Here is a 19,909-nt window from a genome sequence, read left to right as displayed (position 1 = left end):
CAGACCCCAGTGTGTGGGTAGTTGCAATTTTTTTATCTGTCATGCAGAAAGATGGGGGTTGCAAAGGGCGTAGCCTCGAGTCCTTTTGTTATTTGGGCATGGAAAGTTGGAGTTTTCCTTTCGATTTAGTTTTATGAAGTCAGTGTGAATTGGCCTTAGGTTCCCTACCTCCAGACCCTATTCTTCTGCCTCAATGCTACAGGAAATGATAAGTTTAGAAAATAATTGTCCAGCTTGCAGTTAGGAATGAAAGTGATTATAGGGAGCTATAAATTTGGAGACATGCGTGTTTAGAAGATGCAAGTAATTCTCATTATTATTCATTGAACACAAAACTGAGATGAGCAACAAAGGTGATTAGAACCCAACCTCTTGGCAAGGATCACACCCATGACTAAAACCTCAGAATAGATTAAAGTGGTACTTCTTGAATCTTTTCAGTTGAACAAAATGGTACAGATCTTCCCATGACAGAGCTTAATAGATTCAAGGTACCTACAAGAAAGAAGTAAAAGAGAAAGTTGTGACTCAGTATAGTGGAGACACGCAATCATGGTATGTGGAGCTGGCTTGAATCAAATATGGAAGAAGCTGACTAAATTTTTGAGAGACATGCCAAAATATCTATCAGTCAAGACTAAAGGAAACTGTAAATAGACTTGAAGTGATCATGGGGCTTCAACCTTCTGTGGACAGGAAGTTATCTGAAAAAGCTGCTCAGACTCTAAGGAGAACATGTTTTCCAGTGCTCACTTAAGATAAGGACCAGGAGGCTGGGCGTGGTGGCTCACACCTGTAATCCCAGCGCTTTGGGAGGCCAAGGTGGGTGAATCACAAGGTCAGGACTTTGAGAGCAGCCTGGCCAACATGGTGAAATACAAAATACAAAAAATTAGCTGGGTGTGATGGTGGGCACCTGTAATCCCAGATACTCAGGAGGATGAAGCAGGAGAATCGCTTGAACCTGGAAGGTAGAGTTTGTACTGAGCCGAGATTGCACTCCAGCCTGGGTGACAGTGCAAGACTCTGTCTCAAAAAAAGAAAAAAAAAGATGAGGACAAGGAGAATGTGGTCTAAACCCAAAAGTATCTGAGACAGGTCCTCAATCAATTTAGGAGTTTATTTTGCCAAGGCTAAGGACATACAAGGAACAAATGAAAATGGAATTGCAGAAACAGTCTGTAGTCTGTGCCTTACTTCAAAGATGATTTTGAGGGCTTCAGTATTTAAAGGGAAAAAGTGGGCGGGAGGAGAGAAAAGGAAGGTCTGATAATCCATATGTTACAAGAGAAAAGGAGCAGGTAGCAGGTAGAGAAATAGTCAATTGTGTATTTGTCTCATGCTTAGTAAAGCAGCACACTTTATATAAGTTGGACATAGAGAAGCTGCCTGTGGAGATGTTTCACCTTTTATCTGTTGCTATCTACTTAGAAACAATAGGAAAGTCAGCTTCTTGCATGACTTAGCTTTCAGCTTAATTTTTTTTTTCTTTTAGCATAGTGAACCGGAGTTGTTTTTATTTTCCTTTCACATTTCACTGCCTTTTTCTTTTTAAAATCTTTCTGAGAAAGCATTTTAGAAGAAAATGAGTCTCTGGTTTTGTCTGATCTCTCATGGCTAGGACAGTTTATTCCTAGACAGGCAGGTCTCACATTGTTAGGAAAGCTCATTTTTAGCAGATTGTAAGGTCTCACATCCCACAAAGAAAAAAGAATGGGAGAGGAAGAGAGACAGAAAACAATAAACAAACAAAAAGTGAAAACAGCCTTGGAAAATTGATAAAGGCCGTATTACTCTGAAGTCCATACATCAGTAGGCAGGTATAAAAGTGGTTTATGTACATAAATAGGTTGCTATTATTTTCTTCCAAAGTTTAAGTTGTCTAGTTTCAGTTTGCATGGCTTTAAGAAGAGCACAGCTTAATTCCTAGTGATTTCAATTAAAGAAAAATAGACAAAAAAGGAAAAAAAAGAAAGGAAGACATTGAAAGCATTATTTTGGAGACTTGTAGCCAGGAAAAATTTTAGAATTCAGTCTAAATTGTGGAAAATAATAAAAGTCAGAAACATTAGGCAAGACTAGAATCTAATAACAGGTGTACTATAGTTTAGTTTGAAATGTAATTTTTCTCTCTCCAGTTTTCAAATTTTATTCAAGACAAAATCATAGTAGGAACAATTTATGTTTAAAATAAGTTTTAGTTTTACTATACTTGGCTTGATTATTTGCATCAAGTGCAGCAAGAATAATCATTTGCCATGCAGGCTCTCTCTTTTTCTTTATAAAATTGGCTTTGCTGGAAGCTTTTCATAAGGCATCTAAGATTTAAGCTTTTTAAAAGCCTTGAGCCCAGCTAAGAATTCACTGTGCCTGCAGATACCTGTGTGAATTGGGTGAATTCCTTTTTTTTTCAAGGTCTCAAGAAAACTCGAGTTTCCTGGGCTTGTCAGAAAGTGACATTCTTTACTTACCACAGGTCAGGACCCTGCAAATAACAATGTATGATCCCAGTTTTTCCAAGGGGCTTTTATTGAGTTTATAGGTTAGCCTCATTTTCTCAAGGCAATCTGAAAATGTCATTACAGTCAAAGCCTTGATAAAATCACGTGTCCCCAATTATGTCCTGTTATGAAAGAAAATAGATTCTTATTGAACTTATGCACAGAGCTGCATTGTCATAAACTAAGGATATTCACCAAATGGTTTCCAAATTCTGAAACAATTGCAATTAGTTTGAAAGAAAGGAATTGTTTTAAATTTTTCTTATTAGAGTATACTTTACTCAATTGTTAAAAGCTGTAAATAGCTTAAAAGAAGGGAAAACTTTCTTGACTCTAGAAAACAAAACAGAAAGAATCAGCAAATGTTTGAGACATAAAGTCATAAAAGATTATTTCAGTCTTCTGTTAGTTCAGTCCATGCAATTAATTCCTGTTCTGCTTTATATTGAGTCAGCAGTCCTCCTGAATACAAAGCTCTCTATGAGAGTCCTGGTAGTTTTCCTTCTCTTTATTCCAATGGCATATTTTCTGAAGTTATTAGAAACCTATATTTAAGAGTACTCCTCAGAGTTCTATAGATGATTATAAACCACCCTATAAAAGGATGAAGTAAAACAATCATGGATGATCAAAGTCTTAGAACAGCTACAGGTAAAGACACAAACCACAAGGAAATTTGGTTACTTCTGTGGCATACAACAGTTTTACATAATACTTATAATTATTACTGATAACATATACTAAGACATCTCAGAGCCTCAGGAATCTCATATAATTTTGTAACACATACTAATAACACATTTATATAAATATAATCAGGCCAGGTTCAGTGGCTCATGCTTGTGATCCCAGCACTTTTGAAGGTCAAGGAGGGTGGATCACTTGAGGGCAAGAGTTTGAGACCATCCTGGCCGACGTGGTGAATCCCTTCTCTGTTATAAATACAAAAATTAACCAGGCATGGTGGCACACACCTGTAGTCCCAGCTACTTAGGAGGCTGAGGCAGGAGAATTGTTTGAACCCAGGAGGCAGAGGTTGAGTGAGCCGAGATCGTGCCACTGCATTCCTGTCTGGCCGACAGAGTGAGTGACACTCCGTCTCAAAATAAATAAATTAAATAAATAAATAAAATCCAAAGAAGCTTAAACACCGTTTTATATTTGACAATGCCTCTTGTATGATTTTGTTGTACCAAATAAGCTGAATATGTCTCTTTTGGACTTCAGGGGACCTAATATCAAAAAAGTAATGAGGCCAAAAGGATTGAATTTATCCTTTGATTTTGGAAAGTCTGTCAGATATTGAAAGTTTAAAATTCTTGGTATCACAAAATACAATCACAAGTCTTGTAAAATAATTTATTTAACTAAATCTTTGAAACTCAAATATTAAAAAAAAAGGCAAAAACTTTTATTCTTTGAGAAAGGAAACTAACTTTACCAAGTAAGCCCTAATAAAGACAGCATGAGGCAATTAAATCTGTCTCTCAAATTTTATAAACAAATTTTTAAATTTTATTTTGTTGTTGTTGTTTTGCTTTTGTTGGCTGTTTTTTTTTTTTTTTTTCTTGAGACAACCTCTTTCTATGTTGTCGAGGCTGGAATGCAGTGGCATGATCTCAGCTCACTGCAACCTCCACTTCCTGGGCTCAAGTGATCCTCCTGTCTTAGCCTCCCAAGTAGTTAGTTCCGAGTAGCTGGGACTACAAGTGTGTGCCACCCACCAGGCTAATCCATTACATTTTAATCATCTTGACCATAAGATATAATTTCTATAAACCTTTTAATACAGTTTCATAATTTTGTTTAAATTAAAGAGTGGGTTAAGAAAACCTTGTTAATCTGACACAGGGGCTTTTTTGGATTTAATAGAGATGGGGGTTTCGCCACATTAGCCAGGATGGTCTTGATCTCCTGATCTTGTGATCTGCCCACCTCGGCCTCTCAAAGTGTTAAAATTACAGGTGTGAGCCACTGTGCCCAGCCTATTCTAACTCTTAGTAACCCTACTTCCAGTAGAAAACGTAGGATTACTTACTTTAACATAACATGACTTTAAGATTTTAAATTATTGGAAAGAATTTTGAGACTATATTTACCAAATTAATCTTACTAAAGATTACTAAAGTCATGTGAACTGAAAAGCCTCTGAACTAGTTTGTATTAGTCTGATAAATGCTTACTTTTCTTTAGGCCAATTAATTAGAGCTTTTTTGTATAATTGGTGGTTAAATATTATTTCCACATGCTTTATATAAACATATAGGCATAACAGACTCAGACAGAGACAGATCTTAAAGGAAGCAAACAGAGAAACAAAGTAATTTTTTTCTTTTTTCTTTTCTTTTTTTTTTTTTTTTGCAGTGGTGAGGAATTTTAGCTAATTATGGGCCTCGTTCTCATAATTTGTAATTCTCATTCAGATTTGACCAAGTCAGGTAAAGGTGGTTAAATTTGATGGGAGAAAGACTGAAACAACGGCAATAACAAACCAAAGAATATAATTACTGAGCGCTCTAATGGTAAAGAAGAATTAAGATCAACTGGTTGTCAGTCTTAACTTTTAGTCATTAAGGAGAATTTTCAAGACAAAACACCAATTCAGCTACTTACTGGGAGTGGGGCCCAGGCTCAAGGCTGCTTTCTACCATTTTAGGAGCAGAAAAAAACCTCAAACTTGCCTTCCCTATTGGAAGTAAACCAAAAATCCAGAAAGGAGTTGCCTGCAGTCCATCAACATGGAAATAGGAAAACTCACTTTCCTTGTTGGAAGTGAGTAAAACTCCAGAAGAGGAGTTGTACAGCAAAATAAACCTTAGATCTCAACCAAATATGGGGAGATCAGGGATTCTCTGGAGAGGAAAGCTCTGCAACTCAGCAAATTGTCCCATTGATTTGAGCAATAAGGGTAGTTCAAGCTGGTACCAAGCATTGATAGATTTGTCAGAGGTCAGGGCCATCTCCCTTCAGAGTCCCCCCTGCTGGTCACCAATTTGTAAACCAAAAAGTATCTGAGACAGGTCTCAATCAATTGAGAAGTTTAGTTTGCAAAGGTTAAGGACATACCCAGAACAAATAAACACGGAATCACAGAAAGTCTGTTGTCTGTGCCTTTCTTCAAAGATGACTTCAAGAGCTTCAGTATTTGAAGGTGAAAAGTGGGCTGGCAGGGGAAAGAGGGAGCGTGTGATAGTCCACGTGTTGCAAGAGAAAAGAAGCAGGTAGGGGAATAGTCAGTTGTGTATTTGTCTTGTGGTCAGTAAATCAGCACTTTACATAAGATACGGTGAACATAGAGTGGCTGCCTGTGGATGTTTAATCTTCTGTCTGTAGCTGTCTGCTTAGGAACAATAGGAAAGGCAGCTTCTTACATGACAGCTTTCAGCTTAATTTTGTTTTCTTTAGACATAGTAAATTGGGACCCTATGTTTTATTTTTCTTTCACAGTGGAAAAGAACGCCTCTGCACCTTGGGAGGCCAAGGCGGGCGGATCACCTGAGCTTGAGAGTTCGAGACCAGCCTGGCCAATATGTTGAAATCCAGTCTTTACTAAAAATACAAAAAATTACCCAGGCATGGTGGCACATGCCTGTAATCCCAGCTACTTGGGAGACTGAGGTGGGAGAATCGCTTGAACCCAGGAGTGGAGGTTGCAGTGAGCCAAGATTGTGCCACTGCACTGTAGCCTGGGTGTGACAGAACAAGACTCCATGTCAAAAAAAAAAAAAAAAAAAAAAAGAACCCTTCTAGAAGGTGGAGCTATAGCCACAGCAAACAATGTACTAGGGGTCGGGGTGGGAGGGTACCATGGATCAGAACTGAGGCCTAATCAAGGAACATTCCCACCCTGGTTGAGAGGACCCTTGCAATGTCTGCTAGGCAGGATTCCAAGAGTACCACAGACTAATGATGGCTGTTTGTGTCTCATTCTTTCCCTTTTCAAATGGGAGAGCTTATTGTAGGTATCCTGGGAGAATTCCCTTAGCATAATTAAGGACATGAATTAATCAAGGTTCACGCCTGAATAGACAGTCACGTCTCCTTGACATGGTGATGGGCCAAGGCAACACCTACAAACAGGGTCTACATACTAATTACTCAAACCCAAAGAATGTTGAGGTCTGCTTCAAAACGCCAAAAAAAGAGAATGATCTTAAAGAAGGCTATGTCAGTTACAGCTGGGATCATGATCTTTTATTTTCATATTACAAAAGTAATACATGAATGCATGCTTATTTTTTTAAAATGTAGGAAGACGTCATAGTACACAGAGTAAAAAGGGAAAATATCCTTTATTGCAGTCCATAACCTCTTCCTTACACAACCCCACTTATCTACCCATAGATGGCCACTGAAATTGTTCGGCAGAACTGATGGTCTCTTAATGTGAGATAGAAAAAACATAACAAAAATAAAATTGGTTTTATAAGTGTATTGTGTATACATGTGTAATTAGGAAAGTGCTAGAAGAAATCAAATATGAATCATGGCATTCATTGAACTGTGAGATTATGGTTGTTATTTGTTTTCTTCCCTATGCTTTTCTACATTTTCTAATTTTCTTTTTCTTTTCTTTTTTGAGACAGTGCCTTGCTCTGACGCCCAGGATGGAGTGCAGTGAGTAGCACGATCTCAGCTCACCGCAACCTCCGCTTCCAGGTTCAAGTAATTCTCTTGCCTCAAGCCTCCTGAGAAGATGGAATTACAGGTGCGCGTCACCATGCCCAGCTAATCTTTTACTTTTAGTAGAGACGGAGTTTCAACATGTTGGTCAGGCTGGTCTCAAACTCCCGACCTCGTGATCTGCCCACCTTGGCATCCCAAAATGCCTAGCCTCATTTTCTAATTTTCTATATAAAATACTAATTTTATACTTATGTAGAGCAGGATTTATGTCCAATTCAACTGAAGGATTTTCAAGTCATTGCAGTAAAAAGTTCTATAAAACTTGTTAAAGAAAAGAATAATGAGGTAGGCCGACAAGACAGTCAACACAGTAAGAACTTACAAGTAGGGGGGTTTCACCAGGTTGGCCAGGCTGGTCTTGAACTCCTGACTTCAGGCGATCCACCTGCCTTGGCCTCCCAAAAAGCTGGGATTACAGGTGTGAGCCACCACATCTGGCCATGTGCCACCTCTTTTTTAAGAGGTTGTTTTACACAGAGACTTATTATTGGGATCTGCTGTTATGATTTGTCTTCCTAGCAGTCTTAGAAACATCTTCTTTAAATATTTTAATAATTAATCCTGATCTCTAAAGAAAAAACACATTCCATTATAGCAAGTGAGCTAGAGAATAATCTTCCATATTTTGCAGTGTTGTTTTTATAGTCAGCGTAACCTTTCTGAAGAACTAACTAGATACTTCAAAAATCTTAAATGCCAGAGAAAATATTCTAATGTCTAAGCTTTACATTTTTTAGGACTTCTTCTAGGTTTAAAAGGCTGCTGAAATGTTTGATCCCTTTCATAGTTGATGGTTAATGTAGCATCTTTGAAACTGGTTGAAGAAGGAAAGAGAACTATTTTTTCTTTTGAGTGATGGACTTTTTAATTATGTTTTTTCTTTTCCAAACTATTGTTTGCTATGCACATTGACAGGTAGGCAATGTTTCTGTAATATTTATGCATAAGTATGGGTTGTATGTGTTACAAATACCTTAAATTTGTTGGTAGTTTTGAGGATTGAGATATCATATTTATGCTATTATTTGGAAAAGCCATCAGTATTTTAAAACTATATTGTTACCAGAAAAGTATAAATAAAAATACATGTCATGAAGTGCTAAAAAATATAAATAAATAAACCTCTGCTCCAAAAAAAAAAGAAAGAACTTACAAGTAATTCAGTAAATACCTATTCAATGACAACACTATTTTAGGAGTTAAGAAGAAAATGGTGATTAAGATGGGTAAGATCCCTCTTCTCATGGACATAAATATGTCATGAAGGAGGCAGATTATGAATAATACATTAATAAGATAATTCAGGTAATATTTAATGCTATGAAGAAACTAAAGAAGGGCATGGAAATAGCATATGTTATCAGGGAGCCACATCCCTGAGACAGGGCAGTCAAAGAAGGCCTCTCTGGGGCATTCGGAGCTGAGACTTGGATGAGAAGGACCAACCCACTCAATCCTCTGCAGCCCGAGCATTCCAGGCAGAAGAAACAGCTGTTGCAAAAACCAAGGCAGGTATAGGCTTGGTTGATTCAGGGAGTGGGTCGGCTCAGCTGGTACAAATCTGTGAAGGCAAGTCCTGACAGTAATGTGAACCTGTTGAATGTATGGTAGGGATTTTCCTGAGAGGAAAAAGTATGACCTATAAAATATTGACAAAGTTTTCAAATGTGGCAAGAGCAACTGCAGTGCTAAAATGGCATTGAAACCACACAGAAGCTGGCACGGTGGCTCACGTCTGTAATCCCAGCACTTTGGGAGGCTGAGTCGAGCAGATCACCTGAGGTCATGAGGTTGAGACCAGTCTGGCCAACAGGGTGAAACTCTGTCTCTACTAAAAATACAAAATTAGCTGAGCGTGGTGGCGCACTAGTCCTAGCTACTGGGGAGGCTGAGGCAGGAGAATTGCTTGAACCAGGGAAGTGGAGGTTGTAGTGGGCGGAGATCATGCTACTGCTCTCCAGCCTGGGCAACAGAGTGAGACTCCATCTCAAAAAAGACAAAAACAAAACAAAACAAAAAACCCACACAGAAAGCCTACATGAGTGTAAAAGTCAGTTTTCCATTTTCCTTTTTTTTTGTTTGCTCATAATCTAAATGTAGATTCAGTGTCATGAACAGCTAAGACACTTATAGTTACATTTTTTATTTTTATTTTTTGAGACGAGGCCTCTCTCTGTCACCCAGGTTGGAGTGTAGTGGTGCGATCATGGCTCATTGCCACCTTGATATCCCCAGCTCAAGTGATCCTCCTGCCTTAGCCTCCCAAGTAGCTGGGACTACAGGTGCGTACCACCACACCCAGCTTTTTTTTTTTTAATTTCTTTTTAGTAGAGAGGAGGCCTTGATATGTTGCCCAAGGTGGTCTTGAACTCCTGAGCTCAAGGGATCCTCCTGACTAGGTCTTTTAAAGTGCTGGGATTACAGGTGTGAGCCACCACACCTGGCCATAGTTAGTTAACCAATTTCAAGATGAGATCTCAAAGAGCCCTCTTCTTCACTATGCCGATTAAGCCCTCTAAAAGTAATACAGTATCAGCAGGTGCTGAGTCAGTGAGCAATATCAGTATAAGAGCTGAGTTGAGTCAGACATCTTAGCATACAGGCCATGTTGTGTGTGCGTTTGTTGGGGGTGGGGTGAGGTGACGTGTGTGTAGTCACGAATCTGGAAGGCCACAACAGTAGGGCTGGACATAAAACTGTAGTCAAGTGTGAGTCAGGTATGGAGCTAGAGCTGCCTTAGGTACCTCTGCTTCAAAGGATCCAGCTTCATTTTTAAAACAAGAGTAGGCTGTGCTTCAACGGTCTCGTTTATGGAAGGTGGAGACCATGAGGGGCCTTGAAATTACAGCTCTGATCCTTCAGAAACTCCCCACCAAGGATTGGGTCCTGGTGGCAGCAGCAGACTCGGAGTGTGGCTGGCTTAGCTGAGAGAAGATGACTCATTTTAGGAAGATGGTGAGTGAATGTGATGGAACAGAGATGTTTAGTTTAAACATAAGGGGGATCCTGACTTTTTGTAAAGTTTATTTATGAGCAGAACATTACTGAGATGTTTGAATTTCTTTTTTTGTAAGTTATATTTCACTTTTTTGGTCTTTTAAATTTTTAATTATTTTTAAATTAATACATATTTGTACATGGAACATGTGAAATTTTGATACATGTATACCATGTGATTTAATGTGATTAAATCAGGGTATTTAGGATATCCATTGCCTGGAACATTGATCATTTCTTATTGGAGGATAATTTATTGTTATTGCCTTGGCTTATAGAAGCAAATGTATTGTCATAGACAGAATAGAATCAATTGGAAAGTGCACTGGTTTTTCTTTTATTAACCATACCTATGTGGATTCTGGTGGTAGATACTACTAGTCACTTTTGGCAGTACCTGAATTTTAGGGCACATCTCTGGTTGAAATGAATAGTCTTTGAAATATTAGCTTTGCATTCATAAACATATAATAGAAAAGGCAAATGTCAGTCTGACACAGGTGACAGCAATTGCTGAAACGGACTCTGGATTCATTGTAAGACTGGATCATTTAGGAGACAGAGATTTAGATGGTACAGTCTGCCATATTGAGTTGAACAAATAAAACCCTCTTAAAGGAAGAGCCAAAATCTTGATGTACTATTAAACAACAATATATCTTAATGAGCAGGCATCAATAACCTGCCAATGCTGGTTACAGCAACAATATGAAGACATATAACCTCTAATCAGATGCTTCAAGGATAACTTCCAAAAACCTGCCTGTAGGTGGAGGGAAATGGATTTTTAGTTCAAGTTGTACATCTTGAGATGTCTGCATTTGTAACATTTCTGACTCTAATAGTTCTGAAACATCTTGCTTTGTGTTAACTTACTGAAGAATACATGTGGGACAAACGAATCAAATTCTATAAAAATCGAAAGATGGGTTACTAGGAAACACACAGACATACACAAATAGATTCTAATGTATGTAACTGAGCAATTAACGCCTATAATTTACTTTCTTCCAAATAGGCTCATTCCATAGTCTCTGAAGCAGTTCACGCTGTTGACTCTGGGCAATAACATCTCCCCACCTCGTATCGCCAGTAACTGGAGCAATATGAGGTAGGGAGAAGATGTCTCCATGAACTGCTCCTTCAAAAGCTCTGTGCTTCATCCATAGTCAACTGCTAAACACTTTCCAATGCTCAAAGCTAAAGGATTGTGATTGTTCTTTATGTCACTTATTTCTTTATAGCTTTCCTTATGTGGCTTATTTTTCCATACAATGCTGGAGGATAAAGGCATGAGGAACTAAAGTTCTTTGGGAAACTTCAAATGTTCATATCCTGCAGTGAACTCTGAATAATTATCTCAGTGTTGCAAGGTCCTCCAGTAGAAAGAGAATGAATCTTTCTGCCTGCTTTATGATAATTTACTAAGGGAAAAAGAAGACAATTCAAAATTCCATGAGCTGTGTCTTATAAAACATAAACTAAGCCATCAATAAAAATCTTATAAATGTTAAGACTAATGAAAATATCATGTATCAATATGTTCAACACATTTCCGCTGATTGAATAAGGCTTGGAGCATATTATTTCTGTTTTAAAGATTATAGCTATTTGTTCTTTCTTTGATCTATTTAATGTCAAATTTTTGTTCAATCACAAATCATAAGATTGTTCTTATGAGAAAATGTGATATTTTATGATGATTCCTCTTATTTTCTGTCCCTAGGCACTATACAGTAAAAATTCAGAACCACATGTATGTATACATTCTAGTAAATTTGGGGAGGGTCCAATTGCAGTAGGACCCCTTGTCTATCCTTCAAAATATGTGACTATGCAGATACACTCTCTGTATGGGTAGGAGCAAGTGTAATAAATACTGCATGTTCTAGATATGCTGATTTTGTAGCTTACAGCGAATGCTTAACTGGCATGCCATGAGACTGCCTTGTCATGGAGGCCTATACATATTAACCACAGGACAGTAGAGTGTGGAAAGGAGTTGGAAAGGAAAAGAATAATGGTAAAAACAAACATTATATTATTTCATAGATTCTCAAATGCTTTTACATGATTTCATGTGCACATCAAACTTACCCTATGCAGTTGGTTTTGTTGTTAAGTCATTTTAAGTTGTGGAAATAAAAGAGAGAGATTCTGTGACTTTCCAAGGCCACATAGGCCGTAGGTGGAAGAGCTAATGTCCATCGTGGCTTCAGGACTGTACTGTTTAGAAAAACCACTGGTTCAGAAAATCCATGGTATGGTGAGCACTGAATTGTGTTCATTCAAGTCCCCAGTTGCGATGCACATAATTGGGTAAATATGTTTCAGAATTTTCAGAACAGGACATCTGGGTGTGGCTTCATCATCCACAGTCCAGGTTTGAGGTTGATATCAGAAAGAATCTTGCTTCTTTAATGACCTGGCAGCCAGAAAAGATGTCACTAGCCCAGGAGTTGAGGAGGAAGAGTTATGGAGTGAGGAAGGAAAACTGGAAATGCCTCTGAAAGTCATTGTATTCCTATCAGAGTGCTCAAACTCCCAAGTATTAACATTTTGGGTGGGATAATGTTTTGTGGGGAGCTACCCTGTGCCTTACAGGATGTTGAGCACCATCCTTAGCCTCTATCCACTAAGTGCCGGTAACATTGCCCCTCCTCTTCCCCAGTCGCATCAGCCAGAAATGTCTCCAGGCATTGCCAAATGCCCCCCAAGGCACAAAACCACCCCTAGTTGAGAACCATTGTTTAAGGTGAATCAAAGTGAATTAAGTAACCCAGATTGTATGCTTCAAGTTTACCTACTGCACATGGATTGCACATGGAAATGTCTTTTCCTCACACTGTTGTCAAGTATTTTTTAAAGCAATGAGATAAACTTTCCAAATGTGTGCTTATTGGACATCTTTCTACAGATGAATGGCATTAGGGAAAATAAGAAGGGCCATTATGGTTTTAAGGAAAAAGACTTTGGGAGAAAATTACAAATTCTTGAGATATTGGCGGTAGAATATTACCTGAGGCAGAAACTTCCTGAGTCTCCTGCTTTGATGTCAGATGAGGCTGTTGGTAGGCATGGAAAATGGTGTAATCTTTTTGGAAGTCCACCCGGCCTTGACCCTGGTGTCAGGGGCTCCTCCTCTAATGTATGGAAGAGCCTCTACTGCATATCAGTCTCACTGGTACCAATCACAAAAGCCCAGAGCCACTCATTCCAAAGTTTCTGTTGAGAGAAACTCTCATAACTGTCCCCTAGAAAAATGAAATAAAAATACCACAAGCAATATGATTTTGAACCTCTTCTAAGGAGGTCATGAATGGAGACAACTTAATTTAAAGGGCAAGAGGCTTCTAATATTACAGCTTCTGAGTGTGGAAAGGGCACAAGGCTTAATGGAGAGATATAATATGCAATTAATGATTTGCTGGTGAAAGAATCCATCCGTGTAAAAATAAGGACAACAAATAAATAAGCCAAACAACTAGTATTTTGACTATCGTTTTATCCCAGTTTCAAAACTATCGTGTAGACCTAGAAAGCAATATGATAAGAGATATAAATCCCTGCCTTGAGAGAACGTATCTTCAGGAACTTACTGAATTTTTAATATGTGGATTAAAAACTCATGCTCAACAAGGTGAAATCATTATTGGCTGTTCTAGTAGGCATTTGCTTTTAAAATTAATTTTGGCTGTCCAGCATGGAAATGGTCATCTTATGTTTTGGAAATCACCCTTCTAATGAGTCTTAGAAGGAGGCAGACTTGGCTGTAACCACAGAAGAAGAAAATGCCAAATACTGGCTCTTCAGGCATATCTCTGAGACCTAGCCTTCATCAGTGTGACGGAGCCCGCTGAGAACCCAGCCTGCCAGTGATGTGTGGGCTGTAAGAATCACATTCTGTGGGAGCGCAGCTGGAGGAGGACTGAGTTTCTTAGGGTAGTTGGCCGTGTGCAGCATCTGGGACAAGGGCCATTGGCAGAGCAAGGGACGGGGTTCTACTGAGGGAATGTGTTCTCTTTCTGGGTCTACGAGGGCAAGAACTTCCCAGCGCCAATCCCTGCTCCCATCTCTCTCCGTCAGAGAGATTTAACAGTTTATGTTTAAGTCTCGGCACGGGAAGAAACGTAAGAGTCAATCACCCCAGCGGAAGTTTAAAGAAACTCCTTTCATTGGCCAGAGGAATTTGGGGAGGTGGGAATCTCTCCCAGGATAAATTCCCCTGGTCCTTCACCCACACTGGATTTCCAGCTCTCTGGAATCCCCTCCCACATAGTGGGAGCTCTCTTTTCCCTCCTGAATTTCCCCTCTGGGGTCCCACTTCCACACGCTCTTTGTGGAAGTTTTCTCTCTTCTTCTCCTTTTTCTCTTTCTGTACTTAAATAAATCACTTTCTACACACATTTTTGAGTCTGGCATTTACTTTTACGAGTGCACTGCGCTGTGGTCTCCTCTCCCATTCTTGGGGAATGATAGACCAAGAATCTGGAGAAACGTCCTCTCAGGGAAGCTGAGGGCTCCCCTGACCTGAACCCCAACACTACCTTGTGATTTTGGGTGTTATCAGCTGCACAGAACCCTGTCCATTTTCCAGTCCTTTCAGTGATTCTGGGAGCCACCCACTATGTTTTTAATAGATTCCGTTTTCTGCTTAAGTCAGCTGGTGTTGATTTTTCTTGCCTGCAACTAAGAACCCAGAGTGATACAATCTTTAGCTTGTAAGAATTACATTAACAGCCTTAGAAGCAGAAAATTTGTTTTCAAAACGAAATTCGGTTATCATAGTAGTGATAATAATAACAATAGCTAACATTTCTTGAGTATATACCCTGTGCCAGGTGCTGTTCTATAAAATGTTCGCTGCACTTATTAGCACATTAAATCCTAACAATAATGATATAAGCAGACTGAGACACAAAGAAATTCAAGTACGCAAATGGTAAAAATGCAGACTTAGGCTTTGAATCTGAGCATTTTGACTTCAGCGCCCAAACTTTTTATTTATTTATTTATTTATTTTATTATTATTTTTATTTTGTTGAGACAGAGTTTCGCTCTTGTTGCCCAGGCTGGAGTGCAATGGTGCAATCTCGGCTCACTGCAACCTCCGCCTCCTGGGTTTAAGCAATTCTCCTGCCTCAGCCTCCCGAGTAGCTGGGACTACAGGTGCATGCCACCACACCCAGCTAATTTTTGCATTTTTAGTAGAGATGGGGTTTCACCATGTTGACCAGGGTGGTCTCGATCTCTTGACCTCATGATCCACCCACCTCAGCCTCCCAATATTTATTTTTTTTTTAGTTGGGGTTCTCTCTTCTCTTTTGCCCAGGCTGGATTGCAGTGGCATGATCCTAGCTCACTGTAGCCTTGAACTCCTAGGCTCAAGTGATCCTACCACCTCAGCCTCCTGAGTAGCTAGCCAGGACTACAGGAATGAGCCATTATGCCTAGCTATTTTTTTTTATTTTTATAGGTGAAGTCTTGCTGTATTGCTATGTTGCCCAGGCTGGTCCATGCTCTTAACAGTTATCAAGTAAGAATCAGTCTACTTTGCTAAGAAACTTCCTTTTCTATAGCTTTAAATTTTTTTTTTTTCATATTTCATTAGGGAAAGAATCTCTATTTCTTCTTTGATAATTTCCAACACAAGACTTTATCTTCCACAGTGAAGAACACAGGGGCTACACTGACATAACTCATTCAGAGTAGTAGGGCCTTCATCCTTTCACTCATTCATCCACTCAGCAAATGTTTAATAGCTGCCTGTGGTAGGCAGGCTCCTAAAATGGGTCCCATGATCTTTGCCTTCTTGTGTTTATGTTGTTGAATCATCCTCTCTCCTTGAGTGTGTGCTGGCCTAATGACTTGTTTCTAACCAACAGAATGCAGCAAAGGTGATGAGATATTACTTCCACGATAGTTTATAAAAGATTGTGACTCCTCTCTTGCTGTTTCCTTCTTGGCTTGCACACATTGATAAAGCAAGCTGCCACAAAATGAGCTGCTATGTTGGGGGGCAAAGGCCTGCCAGCTGCTTCTAGCCAACAGCCAGCTGGGAGCTGGGATCTCCTTCCAATAGCCCTTGAAGAACTGGCCTCTGCCAACAACCATATGAGCTTGGAAGCAGATCCTTCCGCAGTCAAGCTTTCAGATGAGATCCCAGCCCTGGCCAATACCTTGCTTGCTGATATGTACGAGACACTGAAGCAGAGCACCCAGCTAAGCCAAGCCCGGGGTTCTTGACCTCACAGAAACTGTAAGATAACAATTGTGTGGTGTTTTTAGCTGCTACATTTATAGATATTTGTTATACATACATACATAATGTATGTAATACTTTTTGTGTGTGTGGAGCACTTTTCCTAGATAGACCAGGTTCCTGCCCTCATGGAACTCTTGAAAGAAATGAACATGATAACTTCAGGTAGTTATTAGAGCTCTGAGAACAATAAAACATGGTGAGGCTATAGAGCTATTCTGTCTGCCCTACCCATACATGGGGCTATATAAATTAAAATGAAATAAAATTAGAAATTCAGTTCCTCGGCCACAGTTACTCGGTTTTTTTTTTTTTAATTGTACTTTAGGTTCTGGGGTACATGTACAGATCATGCAGGATCGTTGCATAGGTACATACATGGCAATGTGGTTTGCTGCCTCCATCCCTCTGTCACTTATATCTGGCATTTCTCCCCATGTTATCCCTCCCCAACCTCCCCGCTATCCCTCTCCTAGCCCCCTCAGTAGACCCCAGTGTGTGATGCTCCCCTCCCTGTGTCTCATTGTTCTCATTGTTCAACACCCGCCTATGAGTGAGAACATGCAGTGTTTGATTTTCTGTTCTTGTGTCAGTTTGCTGAGAATGATGGTTTTCAGATTGATCCATGTTCCTACAAAGGACACAAACTCATCATTTTTTATGGCTGCATAGTATTCCATGGTGTAGATATGCCACATTTTCCTTGTCCAGTCTATCATCAATGGGCATTTGGGTTGGTTCCAGGTCTTTGCTATTGTAAACAGTGTCTCAGTGAATATATGTGTGCATGTGTCTTTATAGTAGAAGGATTTATAATCCTTTGGGTATATACCCAGTAATGGGATTGCTGGGTCAAATGGAATTTCTATTTCTAGGTCCTTGAGGAATCGCCACACTGTCTTCCACAATGGTTGAACTAATTTACACTCCCACCAACAGTGTAAAAGTGTTCCTATTTCTCCATATCCTCTCCAGCATCTGTTGTCTCCAGATTTTTTAATGATCAGCATTCTAACTTGTGTGAGATGGTATCTCAATGTGGTTTTGATTTGCATTTCTCTACATGTGCCTGACTGGTGGCTACTGTATGAAACAGCACTTTAGAACATTTCTATCATCACGGAAAGTTCTGCCACGCAAAGTGATTGCAGAGAATGACTTGAGAAATGAGTGGCTTCTTTAAAATGAGAAGCTAGGGACCAGGCGCAGTGGCTAACACAGTAATCCCAACACTTTGAGAGGCCGAGGAGGGTGGATCACTTGATGTCAGGAGTTGGAGACCAGCCTGGCCAACACGGTGAAACCCCATCTCTACTAAAAATACAAAAATTATCTAGGAGTGGTGGCTAGTGCCTGTAATCCCAGCTACTCGGGAGGCTGAGGCAGGAGAATCACTTGAATCTGGGAGGTGGAGGTTGCAGTGAACCGAGATTGCACCAGTGCACTCCAGCCTGGGGGACAGAGTGAGACTCTGTCTCAAAAAATAAAAGAAGATGAAAAAAACAATAAAAAGAGAAGGTAGGGAAGGCTTCTCAGAAGGGAAAGTATTTGAGGCAAGACCTAAATGATAAGAAAAAGTCAGACTTTCCAAGCACAGCTGCATTGTAAATTAAAAACAAATAAGGAAAAAGCCATGCAAAGATCTGGAGACAGGATGTGCTTGGCAGAGGAAACGAGACGCATGAAGATGTTCGGCAAAAGCCCTCAGGGTGTATTTGAAGACTGGGTGGTTGGAACTTAGTGACACAGGAGAAGAGAAATAGCAATGAGGCAGGAGTAGGAAGCGAACGGCCAGGTGGTGTAGGTTCTTGTGTCCAGGTTAAGGGTCCTGAGTTGTATTCTATGTACAATGGGAAGCCACTGGAGATTTTAAGCATAGGAGTAACGTTTTGCGATTAATGTTTATGATCTCAACAGATCACTTTTTCTGGTATTTGAGTATATTGTTGGAGGTAACATTCAACAAGCGACTGCTTTTTTGGGAAAATATATTGATCATTTAGGAGACTATTTCAGTAGCCCAGGCTGACCTGGGCAGTGGCCACTGAGTTAGAGAAATAGACAGGTAAATGATCTATTTGAGACATGTGACTGGCAAGACTTGATGTATTGGATGCCAGAGGGCAGGAATAAAAGAGGAATCAAACATTATATTTACAATTTTGGTTTGAAAAAAAGGTTGGATGGTGATAGGAAAAGGAAAAACTGGGAGTAGAGGTTTGGAGGGCAAACGTGAAGGGTTCTCTTCCAGTTGTGTTAAATTTGAGATGCCTTTTAGATACCCAAGTAGTCAGGTAAAGTGGGCCATTAGATATGCACCCAGAGTGTAGTAAGGTCACAGCTGAAGATATAAACTGGGAGTCACTGGGTTACAAATGCCACATAAAGCCACGGGACTGAAGGACATTTCCAGGGAAAACTCAGAGATGGAAGTGAATCTGAGAGCTTGGTTGGAAAAGGAGAAAGAAAACAAGAACATTATGTATACCACATAATCGTTCTCTCCCTTGAACCTCATTATTCCATAAAGAATAATAATGGGTTAGTAGTAAAAAGATTAGCTCCTAGGATGGAGCTTACCTAGGCTTTTGTATAGCAATAGCTATCTGGCATTTAAAACACAAAACTGGGGCCTGGAGGTGGTATAGGAGGGAGTGGAATTAAATTACAAGTAAATGCCAAACCATTTACCATTGAAGTCTAGAAGGTCATCTCTTCAATCCCATCTGTGTCTCTTCATCCCTAATTTCTCAGATTCTAGCCACAGGGGTCTTTCAGACACTCAAATATGCTAATCTTTCTACCTCAGGACCTTTGCACAAACATCTCCCTTTGGCGGCTTCTTTTTCTACCCCTTTCTGGCCACTTGAACTCTAGTAAGTCCCTCTTGTTTTTCCTGCCTCAAGAATTTTTATTGTTTACAATATAGTTCTCATTACAATTTATATTCTTTTTAAGTTTTGGCTCCTCTCCTAATAGAATTAGAGTTCTCACAAATGAAGAAATGATTTATGTCTTTTTAAAAAAAACCTGTTAAAATCCTTTGTGTTTGGGGATAAATACTTGTTAGATGAATAACCTCACTGCCTGGGGATGAATATGGTTTGCGAGTGAACTTATTCATTGAGTCTTAGACACTATAAGTTGTTTAAGAGGTTTTATCTTATTTAAGCCTCTCAGTTCTGTGGTGTAGATGTTTTTATTCCCATTTTACAGGTGAAATGATAGGTTGAGTAACTTGGTAAAATTCACATACCTGGTAAGTATTAATAGCAGAGGCAGCATTTGAAGCCACAGCCAGGTATTCTAGAGTACATATACTAGAAGGGAACAGGAATATGGGGGCAAGCTTGGAGAAGCAGCTGGAGTAATACACCATACAAGAAGACTCACTGCCATCCAAGTCCAAGGGGACTGCTGATTTAAAGAAGTCAGGGCAAAGGCAGAGTTTCAAAGGGCCAGT

At 39.6% G+C, this 19,909-nt stretch overlaps 1 long non-coding RNA gene across 1 annotated transcript in view; it reads left to right on the top strand.

Annotated features, from left to right (window-relative positions):
- Positions 1 to 19,909, top strand: part of LOC105726316 (uncharacterized) — a 279,709-nt gene that overhangs the window by 3,998 nt on the left and 255,802 nt on the right. The window contains exon 2 of the long non-coding RNA XR_010341432.1: positions 7,088 to 7,209. This is a non-coding gene — a long non-coding RNA (uncharacterized LOC105726316). The remainder of the gene's footprint in view (positions 1 to 7,087; positions 7,210 to 19,909) is intronic.

Source organism: Aotus nancymaae, unplaced genomic scaffold (genome assembly GCF_030222135.1).
Source record: "Aotus nancymaae isolate 86718 unplaced genomic scaffold, 86718_ANA_hifiasm-v0.15.2.pri h1tg000002l, whole genome shotgun sequence".
NCBI classification, from domain to species: domain Eukaryota; kingdom Metazoa; phylum Chordata; class Mammalia; order Primates; family Aotidae; genus Aotus; species Aotus nancymaae.
This window is presented reverse-complemented; position numbering and strand designations above follow the sequence as displayed.